This window comes from Phyllobates terribilis, unplaced genomic scaffold, assembly GCF_046119375.1.
Source record: "Phyllobates terribilis strain yellow unplaced genomic scaffold, ASM4611937v1 Scaffold_2__4_contigs__length_985480577, whole genome shotgun sequence".
Lineage (NCBI taxonomy): Eukaryota > Metazoa > Chordata > Amphibia > Anura > Dendrobatidae > Phyllobates > Phyllobates terribilis.
In genome coordinates, this window is record NW_027362762.1 from 562,485,931 (window position 1) to 562,498,814 (window position 12,884).

Genomic DNA, 12,884 nt, shown 5'->3' on the forward strand with positions numbered 1-12,884 from the left:
GAAAATTTCACTTTTTTGTGAAAATATCCACTAAATGAGGGAATAATATGTGTGAGGGTACCCCAGGAGGGTTCCAAATGTGTGTGGGTAGAATATATATCCCACGGGGGTAAAATTGAAAAAAGTTGAAAACATTTTTTTCTTGGACTTAGTCATTTTTCCGGCGTTTATCAGACTTTCAGATAGGGCAAATGTCAGTGAGCGTTCTTATTTCAGTTCCAGAGCGATTTGCCCAATGATTCCTTAATATTTAGTCGTTTTCAGCCAATTTTCTGGATTTTTGAAAATTTCACTTTTTTGTGAAAATATCCACTAAATGAGGGAATCATATGTGTGAGGGTACCCCAGGAGAGTTCCAAATGTGTGTGGGTAGAATATATATCCCACGGGGGTAAAATTTAAAAAAGTTGAAAATTTTTTTTTCTTGGACTGAGTCATTTTTCCGGCGTTTATTAGACTTTCAGATAGGGGAAATGTCAGTAAGCATTCCGATTTCAGTTCCAGAGCGATTCGCCCAATGAGTCCTTGATATTTAGTCGTTTTCAGCCAATTTTCTGGATTTTTTGAAAATGTAACTTTTTTGTGAAAATATCCACTAAATGAGGGAATAATATGTGTGAGGGTACCCGAGGAGAGTTCCATATGTGTGTGGGTAAAATATATATCCCACGGGGGTAAACTTGAAAAAATTTTTTTTTTTGGACTTAGTCATTTTTCCGGCGTTTATCAGACTTTCAGATAGGGCAAATGTCAGTGAGCATTCCAATTTCAGTTCCAGAGCGATTTGCCCAATAAGTCCTTAATATTTAGTCGTTTTCAGCCAATTTTCTGGATTTTTGAAAATTTCACTTTTTTGTGAAAATATCCACTAAATGAGGGAATCATATGTGTGAAGGTACCCCAGGAGAGTTCCAAATGTGTGTGGGTAGAATATATATCCCACGGGGGTAAAATTTAAAAAAGTTGAAAATTTTTTTTTCTTGGACTGAGTCATTTTTCCGGCGTTTATTAGACTTTCAGATAGGGGAAATGTCAGTGAGCATTCCGATTTCAGTTCCAGAGCGATTCGCCCAATGAGTCCTTGATATTTAGTCGTTTTCAGCCAATTTTCTGGATTTTTTGAAAATTTAACTTTTTTGTGAAAATATCCACTAAATGAGGGAATAATATGTGTGAGGGTACCCCAGGAGAGTTCCAAATGTGTGTGGGTAGAATATATATCCCACGGGGGTAAAAATTGAAAAAAGTTGAAAACATTTTTTTCTTGGACTTAGTCATTTTTCCGGCGTTTATCAGACTTTCAGATAGGGGAAATGTCAGTGAGCGTTACGATTTCAGTTCCAGAGCGATGCGCCCAATGAGTCCTTGATATTTAGTCATTTTCAGCCAATTTTCTGGATTTTTTGAAAATTTCACTTTTTTGTGAAAATATAAACTAAATGAGGGAATAATATGTGTGACGGTACCCCAGGAGAGTTCCAAATGTGTGTGGGTAAAATATACATCCCACGGGGGTAAAATTGAGAAAAGTTGAAAAATTTTTTTTTTTTTATTTAGTCATTTTTCCGGCGTTTATCAGACTTTCAGATAGGGGAAATGTCAGTGGGCGTTACTGTTTCACTTCCAGAGCGATTCGCCCAATGTATCCTTGATATTTAGTCGTTTTCAGCCAATTTTCTGGATTTTTTGAAAATTTCACTTTTTTGTGAAAATATCCACTAAATGAGGGAATAATATGTGTGAGGGTACCCCAGGAGAGTTCCAAATGTGTGTGGGTAGAATATATATCTCACGGGGGTAAAATTGAAAAAAGTTGAAAACATTTTTTTCTTGGACTTAGTCATTTTTCCGGCGTTTATCAGACTTTCAGATAGAGCAAATGTCAGTGAGCGTTCCGATTTCAGTTCCAGAGCGATTCACCCAATGAGTCCTTGATATTTAGTCGTTTTTGGCCAATTTTCTGGATTTTTGAAAATTTCACTTTTTTGTGAAAATATCCACTAAATGAGGGAATAATATGTGTGAGGGTACCCCAGGAGGGTTCCAAATGTGTGTGGGTAGAATATATATCCCACGGGGGTAAAATTGAAAAAAGTTGAAAAAAATTTTTTCTTGGACTTAGTCCTTTTTCCGGCGTTTATCAGACTTTCAGATAGGGGAAATGTCAGTGAGTGTTCCGATTTCAGTTCCAGAGCGACTCGCCCAATGAGTCCTTGATATTTAGTCGTCTTCAGCCAATTTTCGGGATTTTTGAAAATTTCACTATTTTGTGAAAATATCCTCTAAATGAGGGAATAATATGTGTGAGTGTACCCCAGGAGAGTTCCAAATGTGTGTGGGTAGAATATATATCCCACGGGGGTAAAATTGAAAAAAGTTTAAAAAAATTTTTTCTTGGACTTAGTCATTTTTCCGGCGTTTATCAGACTTTCAGATAGGGCAAATGTCAGTGAGCGTTCCGATTTCAGTTCCAGAGCGATTTGCCCAATGAGTCCTTGATATTTAGGCGTTTTCAGCCAATTTTTGGGATTTTTGAAAATTTCACTATTTTGTGAAAATATCCACTAAATGAGGGAATAATATGTGTGAGGGTACCCCACGAGAGTTCCAAATGTGTGTGGGTAGAATATATATCCCACGGGGGTAAAATTGAAAAAAGTTGAAAACATTTTTTTCTTGGACTTAGTCATTTTTCCGGCGTTTATCATACTTTCAGATATTGAAATGTCAGTGAGCGTTCTTATTTCAGTTCCAGAGCGATTCGCCCAATGAGTCCTTAATATTTAGTCGTTTTCAGACAATTTTCTGGATTTTTGAAAATTTCACTTTTTTGTGAAAATATCCACTAAATGAGGGAATAATATGTGTGAGGGTACCCCAGGAGAGTTCGAAATGTATGTGGGTAGAATATATATCCCACGGGAGTAAAATTGAAAAAAGTTTAAATTTTTTTTTCTTGGACTAAGTCATTTTTCCGGCGTTTATCAGACTTTCAGATAGGGGAAATGTCAGTGAGCGTTCCGATTTCAGTTCCAGAGCGATTCGCCCAATGAGTCCTTGATATTTAGTCGTTTTCAGCCAATTTTCTGGATTTTTTGAAAATTTAACTTTTTTGTGAAAATATCCACTAAATGAGGGAATAATATGTGTGAGGGTACCCCAGGAGAGTTCCGAATGTGTGTGGGTAGAATATATATCCCACGGGGGTAAAATTGAAAAAAGCTGAAAAATTTTTTTTTTTTTATTTAGTCATTTTTCCGGCGTTTATCAGACTTTCAGATAGGGGAAATGTCAGTGAGCGTTACGATTTCAGTTCCAGAGCGGTGCGCCCAATGAGTCCTTGATATTTAGTCATTTTCAGCCAATTTTCTGGATTTTTTGAAAATTTCACTTTTTTGTGAAAATATAAACTAAATGAGGGAATAATATGTGTGACGGTACCCCAGGAGAGTTCCAAATGTGTGTGGGTAAAATATACATCCCACGGGGGTAAAATTGAGAAAAGTTGAAAATTTTTTTTTTTTTTATTTAGTCATTTTTCCGGCGTTTATCAGACTTTCAGATAGGGGAAATGTCAGTGGGCGTTACTGTTTCACTTCCAGAGCGATTCGCCCAAAGTATCCTTGATATTTAGTCGTTTTCAGCCAATTTTCTGGATTTTTTGAAAATTTCACTTTTTTGTGAAAATATCCACTAAATGAGGGAATAATATGTGTGAGGGTACCCCAGGAGATTTCCAAATGTGTGTGGGTAGAATATATATCTCACGGGGGTAAAATTGAAAAAAGTTGAAAACATTTTTTTCTTTGACTTAGTCATTTTTCCGGCGTTTATCAGACTTTCAGATAGAGCAAATGTCAGTGAGCGTTCCGATTTCAGTTCCAGAGCGATTCGCCCAATGAGTCCTTGATATTTAGTCGTTTTCGGCCAATTTTCTGGATTTTTGAAAATTTCACTTTTTTGTGAAAATATCCACTAAATGAGGGAATAATATGTGTGAGGGTACCCCAGGAGGGTTCCAAATGTGTGTGGGTAGAATATATATCCCACGGGGGTAAAATTGAAAAAAGTTGAAAAAAATTTTTTCTTGGACTTAGTCCTTTTTCCGGCGTTTATCAGACTTTCAGATAGGGGAAATGTCAGTGAGCGTTCCGATTTCAGTTCCAGAGCGATTCGCCCAATGAGTCCTTGATATTTAGTCGTCTTCAGCCAATTTTCGGGATTTTTGAAAATTTCACTATTTTGTGAAAATATCCTCTAAATGAGGGAATAATATGTGTGAGTGTACCCCAGGAGAGTTCCAAATGTGTGTGGGTAGAATATATATCCCACGGGGGTAAAATTGAAAAAAGTTTAAAAAAATTTTTTCTTGGACTTAGTCATTTTTCCGGCGTTTATCAGACTTTCAGATAGGGGAAATGTCAGTGAGCATTCCGATTTCAGTTCCAGAGCGATTTGCCAATGAGTCCTTAATATTTAGTCGTTTTCAGCCAATTTTCTGGATTTTTGAAAATTTCACTTTTTTGTGAAAATATCCACTAAATGAGGGAATCATATGTGTGAGGGTACCCCAGGAGAGTTCCAAATGTGTGTGGGTAGAATATATATCCCACGGGGGTAAAATTTAAAAAAGTTGAAAATTTTTTTTTCTTGGACTGAGTCATTTTTCCGGCGTTTATTAGACTTTCAGATAGGGGAAATGTCAGTGAGCATTCCGATTTCAGTTCCAGAGCGATTCGCCCAATGAGTCCTTGATATTTAGTCGTTTTCAGCCAATTTTTGGGATTTTTGAAAATTTCACTATTTTGTGAAAATATCCACTAAATGAGGGAATAATATGTGTGAGGGTACCCCACGAGAGTTCCAAATGTGTGTGGGTAGAATATATATCCCACGGGGGTAAAATTGAAAAAAGTTGAAAACATTTTTTTCTTGGACTTAGTCATTTTTCCGGCGTTTATCATACTTTCAGATAGGGGAAATGTCAGTGAGCGTTCTTATTTCAGTTCCAGAGCGATTCGCCCAATGAGTCCTTAATATTTAGTCGTTTTCAGACAATTTTCTGGATTTTTGAAAATTTCACTTTTTTGTGAAAATATCCACTAAATGAGGGAATAATATGTGTGAGGGTACCCCAGGAGAGTTCGAAATGTATGTGGGTAGAATATATATCCCACGGGAGTAAAATTGAAAAAAGTTTAAATTTTTTTTTCTTGGACTAAGTCATTTTTCCGGCGTTTATCAGACTTTCAGATAGGGGAAATGTCAGTGAGCGTTCCGATTTCAGTTCCAGAGCGATTCGCCCAATGAGTCCTTGATATTTAGTCGTTTTCAGCCAATTTTCTGGATTTTTTGAAAATTTAACTTTTTTGTGAAAGTATAAACTAAATGAGGGAATAATATGTGTGACGGTACCCCAGGAGAGTTCCAAATGTGTGTGGGTAAAATATACATCCCACGGGGGTAAAATTGAGAAAAGTTGAAAAATTTTTTTTTTTTTATTTAGTCATTTTTCCGGCGTTTATCAGACTTTCAGATAGGGGAAATGTCAGTGGGCGTTACTGTTTCACTTCCAGAGCGATTCGCCCAAAGTATCCTTGATATTTAGTCGTTTTCAGCCAATTTTCTGGATTTTTTGAAAATTTCACTTTTTTGTGAAAATATCCACTAAATGAGGGAATAATATGTGTGAGGGTACCCCAGGAGAGTTCCAAATGTGTGTGGGTAGAATATATATCTCACGGGGGTAAAATTGAAAAAAGTTGAAAACATTTTTTTCTTGGACTTAGTCATTTTTCCGGCGTTTATCAGACTTTCAGATAGAGCAAATGTCAGTGAGCGTTCCGATTTCAGTTCCAGAGCGATTCGCCCAATGAGTCCTTGATATTTAGTCGTCTTCAGCCAATTTTCGGGATTTTTGAAAATTTCACTATTTTGTGAAAATATCCTCTAAATGAGGGAATAATATGTGTGAGTGTACCCCAGGAGAGTTCCAAATGTGTGTGGGTAGAATATATATCCCACGGGGGTAAAATTGAAAAAAGTTTAAAAAATTTTTTTCTTGGACTTAGTCATTTTTCCGGCGTTTATCAGACTTTCAGATAGGGGAAATGTCAGTGAGCATTCCGATTTCAGTTCCAGAGCGATTTGCCATTGAGTCCTTAATATTTAGTCGTTTTCAGCCAATTTTCTGGATTTTTGAAAATTTCACTTTTTTGTGAAAATATCCACTAAATGAGGGAATCATATGTCTGAGGGTACCCCAGGAGAGTTCCAAATGTGTGTGGGTAGAATATATATCCCACGGGGGTAAAATTTAAAAAAGTTGAAAATTTTTTTTTCTTGGACTGAGTCATTTTTCCGGCGTTTATTAGACTTTCAGATAGGGGAAATGTCAGTGAGCATTCCGATTTCAGTTCCAGAGCGATTCGCCCAATGAGTCCTTGATATTTAGTCGTTTTCAGCCAATTTTCTGGATTTTTTGAAAATTTAACTTTTTTGTGAAAATATCCACTAAATGAGGGAATAATATGTGTGAGGGTACCCCAGGAGAGTTCCAAATGTGTGTGGGTAGAATATATATCCCACGGGGGTAAAAATTGAAAAAAGTTGAAAAAAATTTTTTCTTGGACTTAGTCATTTTTCCGGCGTTTATCAGACTTTCAGATAGGGGAAATGTCAGAGAGCGTTCCGATTTCAGTTCCAGAGCGATTTGCCCAATGAGTCCTTAATATTTAGTCGTTTTCAGCCAATTTTCTGGATTTTTGAAAATTTCACTTTTTTGTGAAAATATCCACTAAATGAGGGAATCATATGTGTGAGGGTACCCCAGGAGAGTTCCAAATGTGTGTGGGTAGAATATATATCCCACGGGGGTAAAATTTAAAAAAGTTGAAAATTTTTTTTTCTTGGACTGAGTCATTTTTCCGGCGTTTATTAGACTTTCAGATAGGGGAAATGTCAGTGAGCATTCCGATTTCAGTTCCAGAGCGATTCGCCCAATGAGTCCTTGATATTTAGTCGTTTTCAGCCAATTTTTGGGATTTTTGAAAATTTCACTATTTTGTGAAAATATCCACTAAATGAGGGAATAATATGTGTGAGGGTACCCCACGAGAGTTCCAAATGTGTGTGGGTAGAATATATATCCCACGGGGGTAAAATTGAAAAAAGTTGAAAACATTTTTTTCTTGGACTTAGTCATTTTTCCGGCGTTTATCATACTTTCAGATAGGGGAAATGTCAGTGAGCGTTCTTATTTCAGTTCCAGAGCGATTCGCCCAATGAGTCCTTAATATTTAGTCGTTTTCAGACAATTTTCTGGATTTTTGAAAATTTCACTTTTTTGTGAAAATATCCACTAAATGAGGGAATAATATGTGTGAGGGTACCCCAGGAGAGTTCGAAATGTATGTGGGTAGAATATATATCCCACGGGAGTAAAATTGAAAAAAGTTTAAATTTTTTTTTCTTGGACTAAGTCATTTTTCCGGCGTTTATCAGACTTTCAGATAGGGGAAATGTCAGTGAGCGTTCCGATTTCAGTTCCAGAGCGATTCGCCCAATGAGTCCTTGATATTTAGTCGTTTTCAGCCAATTTTCTGGATTTTTTGAAAATTTAACTTTTTTGTGAAAGTATAAACTAAATGAGGGAATAATATGTGTGACGGTACCCCAGGAGAGTTCCAAATGTGTGTGGGTAAAATATACATCCCACGGGGGTAAAATTGAGAAAAGTTGAAAAATTTTTTTTTTTTTATTTAGTCATTTTTCCGGCGTTTATCAGACTTTCAGATAGGGGAAATGTCAGTGGGCGTTACTGTTTCACTTCCAGAGCGATTCGCCCAAAGTATCCTTGATATTTAGTCGTTTTCAGCCAATTTTCTGGATTTTTTGAAAATTTCACTTTTTTGTGAAAATATCCACTAAATGAGGGAATAATATGTGTGAGGGTACCCCAGGAGAGTTCCAAATGTGTGTGGGTAGAATATATATCTCACGGGGGTAAAATTGAAAAAAGTTGAAAACATTTTTTTCTTGGACTTAGTCATTTTTCCGGCGTTTATCAGACTTTCAGATAGAGCAAATGTCAGTGAGCGTTCCGATTTCAGTTCCAGAGCGATTCGCCCAATGAGTCCTTGATATTTAGTCGTCTTCAGCCAATTTTCGGGATTTTTGAAAATTTCACTATTTTGTGAAAATATCCTCTAAATGAGGGAATAATATGTGTGAGTGTACCCCAGGAGAGTTCCAAATGTGTGTGGGTAGAATATATATCCCACGGGGGTAAAATTGAAAAAAGTTTAAAAAATTTTTTTCTTGGACTTAGTCATTTTTCCGGCGTTTATCAGACTTTCAGATAGGGGAAATGTCAGTGAGCATTCCGATTTCAGTTCCAGAGCGATTTGCCATTGAGTCCTTAATATTTAGTCGTTTTCAGCCAATTTTCTGGATTTTTGAAAATTTCACTTTTTTGTGAAAATATCCACTAAATGAGGGAATCATATGTCTGAGGGTACCCCAGGAGAGTTCCAAATGTGTGTGGGTAGAATATATATCCCACGGGGGTAAAATTTAAAAAAGTTGAAAATTTTTTTTTCTTGGACTGAGTCATTTTTCCGGCGTTTATTAGACTTTCAGATAGGGGAAATGTCAGTGAGCATTCCGATTTCAGTTCCAGAGCGATTCGCCCAATGAGTCCTTGATATTTAGTCGTTTTCAGCCAATTTTCTGGATTTTTTGAAAATTTAACTTTTTTGTGAAAATATCCACTAAATGAGGGAATAATATGTGTGAGGGTACCCCAGGAGAGTTCCAAATGTGTGTGGGTAGAATATATATCCCACGGGGGTAAAAATTGAAAAAAGTTGAAAAAAATTTTTTCTTGGACTTAGTCATTTTTCCGGCGTTTATCAGACTTTCAGATAGGGGAAATGTCAGAGAGCGTTCCGATTTCAGTTCCAGAGCGATTTGCCCAATGAGTCCTTAATATTTAGTCGTTTTCAGCCAATTTTCTGGATTTTTGAAAATTTCACTTTTTTGTGAAAATATCCACTAAATGAGGGAATAATATGTGTGAGGGTACCCCAGGAGAGTTCCAAATGTGTGTGGGTAGAATATATATCCCACGGGGGTAAAATTGAAAAAAGTTGAAATTTTTTTTTTTCGGACTTAGTCATTTTTCCGGCGTTTATCAGACTTTCAGATAGGGGAAATGTCAGTGAGCGTTACGATTTCAGTTCCAGAGCGATTCGCCCAATGAGTCCTTGATATTTAGTCATTTTCAGCCAATTTTCTGGATTTTTTGAAAATTTCACTTTTTTGTGAAAATATAAACTAAATGAGGGAATAATATGTGTGACGGTACCCCAGGAGAGTTCCAAATGTGTGTGGGTAAAATATACATCCAACGGGGGTAAAATTGAGAAAAGTTGAAAAATTTTTTTTTTTTTATTTAGTCTTTTTTCCGGCGTTTATCAGACTTTCAGATAGGGGAAATGTCAGTGGGCGTTACTGTTTCAGTTCCAGAGCGATTCGCCCAATGTATCCTTGATATTTAGTCGTTTTCAGCCAATTTTCTGGATTTTTTGAAAATTTCACTTTTTTGTGAAAATATCCACTAAATGAGGGAATAATATGTGTGAGGGTACCCCAGGAGAGTTCCAAATGTGTGTGGGTAGAATATATATCTCACGGGGGTAAAATTGAAAAAAGTTGAAAACATTTTTTTCTTGGACTTAGTCATTTTTCCGGCATTTATCAGACTTTCAGATAGAGCAAATGTCAGTGAGCGTTCCGATTTCAGTTCCAGAGCGATTTGCCCAATGAGTCCTTAATATTTAGTCGTTTTCAGCCAATTTTCTGGATTTTTGAAAATTTCACTTTTTTGTGAAAATGTCCACTAAATGAGGGAATAATATGTGTGAGGGTTCCCCAGTAGAGTTCCAAATGTGTGTGGGTAGAATATATATCCCACGGGGGTAAAATTAAAAAAAAGTTTAAAAAAATTTTTTTTTGGACTTAGTCATTTTTCCGGCGTTTATCAGACTTTCAGATAGGGGAAATGTCAGTGAGCATTCCGATTTCAGTACCAGAGCGATTTGCCCAATGAGTCCTTGATATTTAGTCGTTTTCAGCCAATTTTCTGGATTTTTGAAAATTTCACTTTTTTGTGAAAATATCCACTAAATGAGGGAATAATATGTGTGAGGGTACCCCAGGAGGGTTCCAAATGTGTGTGGGTAGAATATATATCCCACGGGGGTAAAATTGAAAAAAGTTGAAAACATTTTTTCTTGGACTTAGTCATTTTTCCGGCGTTTATCAGACTTTCAGATAGGGCAAATGTCAGTGAGCGTTCCGATTTCAGTTCCAAAGCGATTTGCCCAATGAGTCCTTGATATTTAGGCGTTTTCAGCCAATTTTTGGGATTTTTGAAAATTTCACTATTTTGTGAAAATATCCACTAAATGAGGGAATAATATGTGTGAGGGTACCCCACGAGAGTTCCAAATGTGTGTGGGTAGAATATATATCCCACGGGGGTAAAATTGAAAAAAGTTGAAAACATTTTTTTCTTGGACTTAGTCATTTTTCCGGCGTTTATCATACTTTCAGATAGGGGAAATGTCAGTGAGCGTTCTTATTTCAGTTCCAGAGCGATTCGCCCAATGAGTCCTTAATATTTAGTCGTTTTCAGACAATTTTCTGGATTTTTGAAAATTTCACTTTTTTGTGAAAATATCCACTAAATGAGGGAATAATATGTGTGAGGGTACCCCAGGAGAGTTCGAAATGTATGTGGGTAGAATATATATCCCACGGGAGTAAAATTGAAAAAAGTTTAAATTTTTTTTTCTTGGACTAAGTCATTTTTCCGGCGTTTATCAGACTTTCAGATAGGGGAAATGTCAGTGAGCGTTCCGATTTCAGTTCCAGAGCGATTCGCCCAATGAGTCCTTAATATTGAGTCCTTAATATTTAGTCGTTTTCAGCCAATTTTCTGGATTTTTGAAAATTTCACTTTTTTGTGAAAATATCCACTAAATGAGGGAATCATATGTGTGAGGGTACCCCAGGAGAGTTCCAAATGTGTGTGGGTAGAATATATATCCCACGGGGGTAAAATTTAAAAAAGTTGAAAATGTTTTTTTCTTGGACTGAGTCATTTTTCCGGCGTTTATTAGACTTTCAGATAGGGCAAATGTCAGTGAGCATTCCGATTTCAGTTCCAGAGCGATTCGCCCAATGAGTCCTTGATATTTAGTCGTTTTCAGCCAATTTTCTGGATTTTTTGAAAATTTAACTTTTTTGTGAAAATATCCACTAAATGAGGGAATAATATGTGTGAGGGTACCCGAGGAGAGTTCCAAATGTGTGTGGGTAAAATATATATCCCACGGGGGTAAACTTGAAAAAAGTTGAAAAAATTTTTTTTTTTGGACTTAGTCATTTTTCCGGCGTTTATCAGACTTTCAGATAGGGCAAATGTCAGTGAGCATTCCAATTTCAGTTCCAGAGCGATTTGCCCAATAAGTCCTTAATATTTAGTCGTTTTCAGCCAATTTTCTGGATTTTTGAAAATTTCACTTTTTTGTGAAAATATCCACTAAATGAGGGAATCATATGTGTGAGGGTACCCCAGGAGAGTTCCAAATGTGTGTGGGTAGAATATATATCCCACGGGGGTAAAATTGAAAAAAGTTGAAATTTTTTTTTTCTTGGACTGAGTCATTTTTCCGGCGTTTATTAGACTTTCAGATAGGGGAAATGTCAGTGAGCATTCCGATTTCAGTTCCAGAGCGATTCGCCCAATGAGTCCTTGATATTTAGTCGTTTTAAGCCAATTTTCTGGATTTTTTGAAAATTTAACTTTTTTGTGAAAATATCCACTAAATGAGGGAATAATATGTGTGAGGGTACCCCAGGAGAGTTCCAAATGTGTGTGGGTAGAATATATATCCCACGGGGGTAAAAATTGAAAAAAGTTGAAAAAATTTTTTTCTTGGACTTAGTCATTTTTCCGGCGTTTATCAGACTTTCAGATAGGGGAAATGTCAGAGAGCGTTCCGATTTCAGTTCCAGAGCGATTTCCCAATGAGTCCTTAATATTTAGTCGTTTTCAGCCAATTTTCTGGATTTTTGAAAATTTCACTTTTTTGTGAAAATATCCACTAAATGAGGGAATAATATGTGTGAGGGTACCCCAGGAGAGTTCCAAATGTGTGTGGGTAGAATATATATCCCACGGGGGTAAAATTGAAAAAAGTTGAAAAATTTTTTTTTTTTTATTTAGTCATTTTTCCGGCGTTTATCAGACTTTCAGATAGGGGAAATGTCAGTGAGCATTCCGATTTCAGTACCAGAGCGATTTGCCCAATGAGTCCTTGATATTTAGGCGTTTTCAGCCAATTTTCGGGATTTTTGAAAATTTCACTATATTGTGAAAATATCCTCTAAATGAGGGAATAATATGTGTGAGGGTACCCCAGGAGAGTTCCAAATGTGTGTGGGTAGAATATATATCCCACGGGGGTAAAATTGAAAAAAGTTGAAAACATTTTTTTCTTGGACTTAGTCATTTTTCCGGCGTTTATCAGACTTTCAGATAGGGGAAATGTCAGTGAGCGTTCTTATTTCAGTTCCAGAGCGATTCGCCCAATGAGTCCTTAATATTTAGTCGTTTTCAGACAATTTTCAGGATTTTTGAAAATTTCACTTTTTTGTGAAAATATCCACTAAATGAGGGAATAATATGTGTGAGGGTACCCCAGGAGAGTTCCAAATGTATGTGGGTAGAATATATATCCCACAGGGGTAAAATTTAAAAAAGTTGAAAATTTTTTTTTCTTGGACTGAGTCATTTTTCTGGCGTTTATTAGACT